Raw genomic sequence first — 9096 nt, 5'->3', positions numbered from 1 at the left:
CCCATTCTATAAACTATTAGAGCATATAAACATGTTTTCTTCTGCAGATCCCAAATATCTGCACATTAAACTACATATCCAGAGATAGCATTTCTACTCTTACCTTGTAATTCCTCAGTTACAGCTCAACAAACACTGCTTCACTCAACTTTGCTTCCTATAACTCCAAAAAAAAAAAAACCAGGCTCTGAAGCTGGAGATATTATATATGCACAAATATTGAGTCTGAACCCCAGAAAAGAAGGTCACCATCTGTAGAGCACTGAAAGGAAAGATTCACCTTGTAAAGTAAAATGAAAAATTCAGACCCAGGATGAAAACTTGCCATTAGTAAAGGTGCATTTTTTTCCTGTTCAAGACAGCAGTTGATACAAGTGTGGGTTACTATCCAGAGAAGCATGGATGGGATGGAACACATGAAGAGGTTCATAGACCGGGATCTTCAAAGATGAAGATGCTCACAGCCTCATCCTCCACACAGCAGATGTTTGAGATCATCAAAGCAGATGGAGGTTGCATGTAGCCCAGTGGACTGTTGACTCCAATCTCCCTATCAGAAAACCATGTCTCTTTCAAAGAGGAGGAGGAGGCAGAAAGGGACGAGAAAAACTGGAATGTGATGCTAACATTGGCACTTCTGAGGAAGTGACACAGAAATGTACTGATATGGTTTGGCTGTGTCCCCACCCAAATTTCACCTTGAATTGTATCTCCCAGAATTCTCCCATGTTGTGGGAGGGATCCCAGGTGAGGTAATTAAATCACAGGGGCCAGTCTTTCCTGTGCTATTCTCATGATCGTGAATAAGTCTCACGAGATCTGATGGGTTTATCAGGGGTTTCCACTTTTGCTTATTCCTCATTTTTATCTTGCCACCACCATGTAAGAAGTGCCTTTCACCTCCCACCATGACTATGAGGTCTCCCCAGCTATGTGGAACTGTAAGTTCAGTTAAACCTCTTTTTGTTCCCAGTTTCGGGTATGTCTTTATCAGCATCATGAAAACAAACTAATACAATAAATTGGTACCAATAGACTGGGGCGATGCTGAAAAGATACTCAAAAATGTGGAAGCAACTTGGGAACTGGGTAACAGGGAGAGCTTGGAACAGTTTGGAGGGCTCAGAAGAAGACAGGAAAATGTGGGAAAGTTTGGAACTTCCTAGAGACTCATTGAATGGCTTTGGCAAAATTGCTGATAGGCATATGAACAATAAGGCCCAGGCTGAGGTGGTCTCAGATGGAGATGAGGAACTTGTTGGGAACTGGAGCAAAGGTGAGTCTTGTTATGTTTTAGCGAAGAGACTGGTGGCATTTTGCCCCTGCCCTAGAGATATGTGGAACTTTGAATTTGAAAGAGATGATTTAGGGTATCTGGTGATAGAAATTTCTAAGCAGTAAAGTATTCAAAAGGTGACTTAGGTGCTGTTAAAAGCATTCCATTTTAAAAGGGAAGCAGAGCATAAAAGTTCAGAAAATTTGCAGGCTGACAATGCAGTAGAAAGGAAAAAAACATTTTTTCAGGAGAAATTCAAGCCAGCTACAGAAATTTGCATAAGTAGCAAGGAGCCTGATGTTAATCCCCAAGACTATGGGGAAAATGTCTCCAGGCCACGTCAGAGACCTTCACACGGCCTCTCCCATCACAGGCCTGGAGACCTGGGAGGAAAAAATGTTTTCTTGGGCAAAGCCCATGGTCACCATGCTGTGTGTAGCGTAAGGACTTGGTGCCCTGTGTCCCAGCCACGCCAGCCATGGCTGAAAGGGGATAATATAGAGCTCAGGCTCTGGCTTCAAAGGGTGAAAGCCTCAAGCCTTGGCAGCTTCCACGTGATGTTGACCCAGCAGGTGCACAGAAGTCAATAATTAAGGTTTGGGAACCTCCACCTAGATGTCAGAAGTTGTATGGAAATGCCTGGACGCCCAGGCAAAAGTTTGCTGCAGGGGCAGGGCCCTCACGGAAAACATCTTCTAGGGAAATACAGAAGGGAAATGTGGGGTTGGAGCCCCCACACAGAGTTCCTACTGGAGCACTGCCTAGTGGAGCTATGAGAAGAGGGCCACCATCCTCCAGACCCTAGAATGGCAGGTCCACCAACAGCTTGCACTATGCATCTGGAAAAGCCACAGACACTCAACGTCAGCCCATGAAAACAGCTGGAAGGGACACTGTACCCTGCAAAGCCAGAGAGGCAGAGCTGCCCAAGACCATGGAACCCACCTCTCGCATCAGCATGACTTGGATGTGAGACTTGGAGTCAAAAAAGATCATATTGGAGCTTTAAAATTTGGCTGTCCCCCTGGATTTCAGACTTTCATGGGCCCTGTAACCCTTTTGTTTTAGCCAACCTCTCCCATTGGGAATGGCTGTATTTACCCAATACCTGTACCTCCATTGCATCTAGGAAGCAACTAGCTTGCTTTTGATTTTATAGGCCCAGAGGCAGAAGGGACTTGCCTTGTCTCAGATGAGACTTTGGACTGTGGACTTCTGGGTTAATGCTGAAATGAATTAACACTTCGGGGTACTGTTGGGAAGGCATGATTGGATTTGAAATGTGAGGACATGATATCTGGAGGGGCTAGAAGCAGAACTATATGGTTTGGCTATGTCCTCATCTAAATCTCAACTTGAATTGTGTCTCCCAGAATTCCCCCATGTTGTGGGAGGGATCCAGGGGGAGGTAATTGAATCATGGGGGCTGGTCTTTCCTGTGCTACTCTCATGATAGTAAGTCTCACGAGATCTGATGGGTTTATCAGGGTTTTATGCTTTTGTTTTTACCTCATTTTTCTCTTGCTGCCACCATGTAAGAAGTGCATTTCACCTCCCGCCATGATTCTCAGGCCTCCCCAGCTATGTGGAACTGTAAGTTCAATTAAACCTCTTTTTGCTCCCAGTTTCAGGTATGTCTTTATCAGCAGTGTGAAAACGAACTAATACACGTACTTGTAAAAACATGAAATGCCAGAGGGCCCACCACAGAAGCCTGTGGTTTTCATCTCTTAATTCTCTGGCTTGACTCCTTAGTCTATGGTTAACTGGGTAGTGGCTGCCTCTGGAGGAGAAGTGTATTAGTCAGCTTAGACAACCATACCAAAATATCATGGCTTAAACAACAGAAATGTATTTCTCACAGTTCTGGAGACCAGAAAGTCTACAATCCAGGCACCTGCAAGTATAGTTTTTGGTGAGGGCTCTCTTCTTGCTGTATCCTCATATGGTGGAGCAAGGGAGATCTGGGGTCTCTTTCTTCTCTCATGAGGACACTAATCCCATCATGAGGCTTCACCTTCATGACCTAATTTCCTACCTCATCTCCAAATACCATTACATTGAGGGCTTCAAAACATGAATTTTGGAGGAACACAAACATTCAGCCCATAGCGGAAGGCAAGCATCAGTGTGCATGCCCAGACCTCTCACCCTGCTCCCAAATAACCACCTAGAGCTGGTGAGGACAGTTCTACTTTTGCTCCCAGGAATGCCTGAAATACTGAAACAGGGTGCTAGACAATTTGACTCCATGTTCAGATCTCATTCCTGAAGACAAGCATGGATGTCCTATTTCATTTCCCATTCCAGATGATGCCCAGCTATGCCAACTCATAAATCCTTAGCAATTAGATACAGAGACCAGGGGACAGTATTTATTTCCAAAACATAAGTTAATGACTTAGAGATTATTTTAATCAGCATATCCTCCATATGTAAATTCTTTTCCATTAGGAAATTTTTAGAATTAAATCTATTTTGCCATGTAGGAAACTCTGAGGAGGTCTAACTCTAAAAGTGTCTCTTTTTCCTCCTTGTTCTGGTCAGAGAGCCCTGCCTTGCTCTGGGTCAAACCAGCATCTTGCTGGAATCTGCTCCTGTGCTGGTTTTTGCTGAAATGCATGAAGTGGCTTCAATTTTTCCCAAGTTGAATTCTTCTTTCCTGCAAATTTGAGAGAAGATTACAAAATTTACAGCCCTTTTTATGGCTATCTTTGGTAAACTTGAATCCAGAACCTGTCATATAATAAAATGTAGAACATGTTTTTGTTGCTAGCTGCAGACATTATTTAGGAGAAAGAAGGCAGACAGTGCACAGCACATGAGAAAAAAAGAAAGAAAATGATTGGGTTTTGGCTTATCTAAATGACACTCAGTTTGTGCTTGTTATCTAGATGTCACAACCTATGAACTTCAACTAAGCTAAGAGAAATCACCCTTCAGGAGTTTCAGCTTTCATGTGTTTTTTCTCCCATTGACATCCATGACCTTTTGAGGCCTGTGCTGTTTGGGGATGTCTGACCTCTGCCATAGCCTTCTTCTCTCCAAAAGCTGCCTTTGGTCAGTGCTCAATTCCCCAGGGCTTCAGTTAACCTTCATTGCATTCGGTGACACTGAAATCTGAGCCTGCCACACCATACAAACCATTGCATGCCTACTCCTTTCTCCACCCCAGCCCCAGTGTGCATCTGACCCAGCACCACTCAGCAAGGTCTAAAAACCAGCTGCCTCCACAAGGACCTCATGTACCACAGCCACACCCAAAGGCTTTCTCCAGGTGTGCATCATTGGTCCTCATATGCTAGACTTGTGGAAGCATCTTATTGGTGCCATGTTGGGCGCCAAGAGGGTAGAGGTTCAGTGTGGATGTAGTACCTGAATCTCACACTCATCCCTCATTGCCTACAGGATTCTGATCTGTAAAATATAAATGGGCAGAACTAAGCAAACTGTTGGGGAGTGGGGTTTGGGTAGGGAGTTCTGGCCCAGAGAGCTTGTGGAATGGAAGAGGTGACAGATTTTCTGGAACCAAGACAGCCATGTCTTTGACAGGGAGAGAACCAGGGGGAGGGTTTGTGTGGGAGAAACCATCTTTGAAATCTTCCACCATCAGGAACACACAGGTGGAATGTGGGCTCACCCCTTCCTTATTCTGATTGGTCTCCTTCCTCCCAGCTGAGGGAACGTGAGTGCTGGTGGAGCGATCAGCAGGGCTGCCATACCTGATCCTTCCTGGGGAGGAAGGGTTGACATAGCCCAAGGTGGTTGCTTGTGGGAATTCCACCAATGTTTCAGTGTTGACCACCATGTCGGAACTGGAGTTCCATATTCATTATTTTGTTAGAGTGTCATATTCTTTGTTATTGTTTGAAAGAATGATTCTGATCACAGTAAATGTATTTTGTGTGTGTGATTCTTATTGTTTTTTTAAATGGAGGCATAATTTTATCAAATGCCTTTTTTAGTTTCAGTAATCTAATTTGGTGATTTTTATTCTGATATGATGAATTTCACCCTACTGATAGAATAAATTATGTTCATGGATTTTCAATTATTGAATCAATCACCTCTTTATTTAAGAAATAGCTTGCTTAATGGTGTTCTATTACCTTTACAATGCATGGCTGTCCTTTTTCTCTGGATTCTGGAAGAGTCCCTTAACTTTCCTTCTACATTTCTGGTGCAATTCTCCACCCCAGGGGATTTTGTTCCTTTCTGCTGCTTTTATTTCTGCAATTGCACATTGGATTTTGCTGCTGTCTTTCTGACTTCTGCAAACTCCAGTTACCTCCCTACCTTGCTCACACTTTCCTCTCCTTTTCTCTCTTTATCCCTGTTGCGTTCTGCCTCTGTTCTTTCGTACCTCTTCAAGATAAGAGTTTCAAATATGTAATATGTAATTTTCAAAGATACGCCTTTCCCCCTAGTCTTCAGACCAATGCTCCTTTTCCTTGTATCTTAGTATGTTTTGAGTTCATGATGTGTTGCTATGGTCGTTTCCAGGTCTCTGGTGCACAGAACCCCAGAAACTCAACAACTGCCTGAAGATGGTGCATCTGGAGTGGCTTCAGCCCCCAAGGCTGGTCCCATGGATCCAGGCAGCTCCCTGCATTGTACAACAATTATAGCCACGCAACCCACCACACCAGTGAGATAATACAACCTTGCATTTGTAGAGTGCTGTGTCTTCTCTTACATAAATGGTATCAATGTCAGTTTTGTCTTTTCCTGTATATCCATGATATTTAAATAACTCATAGGTTTAAAAGGTCATTTTGTTACAAACTATCCCCAAATCTCCACAGCCTAACTCAGTAAGGGTTTGCTTCTCACTGATGCTGCACCCTCACTGAAAGTTGGGGAAAGAGGAGGTGTTTGCTGAGGCTGGGTCTCCATCCAGGATCCAGCTGATGGAGCACCCCTGTCTCAAGCAGAGGTCACAGAGCCCAGCCTGGCCATCACTAGCCCAGCAACTGCACAGGAGGCTGCTGCTTATAATCCCTGGCCTGGACAGGCAGGTCTGCCCTGTTGTGGGAAGTCAGGGATCCTGAACAGAGGGACTGCCTGAAGCCATGGCAGAAGAACATAAATTGTGAAGATGTCATGGACATTTATCCCTTCCCCAATCAATACTCTTGTGATTTCCTATGTCTGTCTTTACTTCAATCTCTTAATCCCATCATCTTCGTAAGCTGAGGATGAATGTCACCTCAGGAACCTGTGATGATTGCGTTAACTACACAAATTGTTTGTAGAGCACGTGTGTTTGAACAATATAAAATCTGGGCACCTTAAGAACAGGATAACAGTGATTCTCAGGGAACAAGGGAGATAACCTTAAAGTTTGGCTGCCTGTGGGCTGGGCAGGACAGAGCCATATTTCTCTTATTACCAAAAATGGGTAAGATAAATATCACTGAATTCTTTCCCCAGTAAGGAATATTAATAATTAACAGCCCTGGGAAAAGAACGCATTCCCAGGGCAGGGCCTCTAAAATGGCCACCTTGGGAGTGTCTGCCTTTATGCAGATGTAGATAGGGATGAAACACTCCCTAGTCTTCTGCAGCGCCCCCAGGCTTGCTAGGATTGGGAAATTCCAACCTGGCAAATTCTAGTCAGACTGGTTCTCTGCTCTTGAACTTTGTTTATCAATGACAATGCATGCACAGCTGGACATGGAAGTTCATTAGTGATTCTAGTTTCACCCTGACCTTGTGATCTCGCCCTGACCTCCTGCCTTGTGATCTTTTGTTGCCCTTGAAGCATGTGATCTCTGTGACCCACACCCTATTCATGCACTCTCACCCCTTTTGAAAATCACTAATAAAAACTTGCTGGTTTTATGGCTCAGGGAGCATCATGGAATCTGCCAACATGTGATGTCTCCCCCGGACACCCAGATTTAAATTTCCTCTCTTTTGTACTCTTTCCCTTTATTTCTCAGACCAGTCAATGCTTAGGGAAATGGAAAATAACCCACGTTGAACATCGGGTGTGGGGTTTCCCCTGATACTGCCCTGTGCCCAGAAGGAAGAGGAGGGGAAACATGGAAACGTCAGAAGAGCGCACTAAGGACTCCGGGGTTCTTGAGTGAGCTAGAGGCTGAGCACCAGCCTGCCCAGGCTCCCACCTATAAACCCAGGGTTGCCGAGCATGATTTCTGGATGGACACACGTCCAGAGGACCAAGTTCTGCTCATTTAGGACACACCTGTAAACCCGGCCTTGCCAAGTGTGATTTCTGGATGGACACACACCCAGGGAACCACGTTCTACTCACCAGGACATGGCTGTAAACCCCGCATTGCCGAGCATGATTTCTGGATGGACACACGTCCAGGGGGCCACACTCTGCTCACTCAGGATTCCCTGCTCCTCCAGGAATGCTCCTCTTCCCTTCTTTTCAGCATGTGGCCACACAAATCATTCACTAATGTAAAAGCTCCTGATTTGCTTCCCTCACGGACTGCCCCTTCTTGGTCTCCACCATCAGCAGGATGGTCCAGAGAACTCCATCCTGGGCATCTTACCACCCTGATGCTCTCCTAAGGACCCTGGGCACCTTCTCCAGACCCACAGGGTCCATGTGGTCATTTCCTTTCAGACCCATGCCCATGGCACTGCCTCTACTGCTGGATGTAGGTGACCCATGACCCCACGGGTCCACCCTGCCATCTGCACCCCAACTCTGCAGCTCCCAATCTGGGCTGCTCTTGCCATGGGTTCTCAGGTGCTGCAGCTGCTGCCCTGGACATCTCCTGGATGCCCACGTCTCCCCTCCTCATTGCTGCTCTTCCTGCAGTGGCTCTGGAATCACCCACTTGTCTCAACTCCATTTCCAATGCCACCCCATGTTCCTGATGACCCACCAAAATATTTTGCCTAAATTGCAATGACAGCTGACAAATTAATCACCAGGCATCGAGTCCAATCCATGCTCTACACGGCAACTGGAAAAATCTTTTAAAATGCTAATCTGATCACATTGCTGCCCAGCTGGAAGCCACATGACTTCTGATCACCCTTGGGCTGAAGTCAGATCCCCAATCTGGCCTCCCAGGCTGGGCTTACTGGCATTCCTCCCTTCGTTGCCGCAACCCTGCCTGCCTCTGCTTCCTGGACAGGACAGCCCCATGGGCACACAGCACAGGACCTTGTGTTTGGCTTAACGCTTTGCTGTCACCATCTTAAAATTCTCAATAATTTTTAAACAATGAGCTCTGTCTTTTCCTTTCCCGTTGAACTCCGTAAATTATGCAGTGAGACTTGTTCTTGGAGAGGCCTTTCGACAACATGGGACTTTGCGCAAGCCAGTCCCTCTGTCGGGAATGTTCTTCTCTTCCCTCCTCCCCACCAGCCTTCAGGTCCTGGGATTTACTTCCCAAGAAAGACTTCCTAATCCCCCAGGCTTCCAGAGCCCCCAGATGTTTCTTTGTAACCCTCATCATAGTTGTAACCAGGTCAATCTCTCCCTAACCTGTAAGTTCCCAAGGGTGGGACACCATCTGTTCACCAATGCAGTGTGGCTGTGTGGCATGACCAGGAAGGAGACGGACTCAGGAGACAGGTGGTCCAGGCTCAGCTCTGATCTCTTCTGCTTCCTCGCTGTGTAATTCTGGGGAAGTTAATTAAGCTGTCTGTGCTTTAGTTTCCCAATGGGCTAATAATAACAGCCAACTAAATTTGCATTTTAGATAAACAACAAATATTTAGTCATACGTGTGTCCCTTAAAATCTTGAGACATACTCGTACAGAAAAATAATGCATTGTTTAAGTGAAATCCAAACTGTGAAGGGTTACTGTGCAGATGAGACGTGCC

Source organism: Colobus angolensis, unplaced genomic scaffold, assembly GCF_000951035.1.
Source record: "Colobus angolensis palliatus isolate OR3802 unplaced genomic scaffold, Cang.pa_1.0 Scaffold204, whole genome shotgun sequence".
Taxonomy (NCBI): domain Eukaryota; kingdom Metazoa; phylum Chordata; class Mammalia; order Primates; family Cercopithecidae; genus Colobus; species Colobus angolensis.
The sequence above is the reverse complement of the archived record's forward strand: the minus strand, read 5'-3'. Positions refer to the sequence as shown.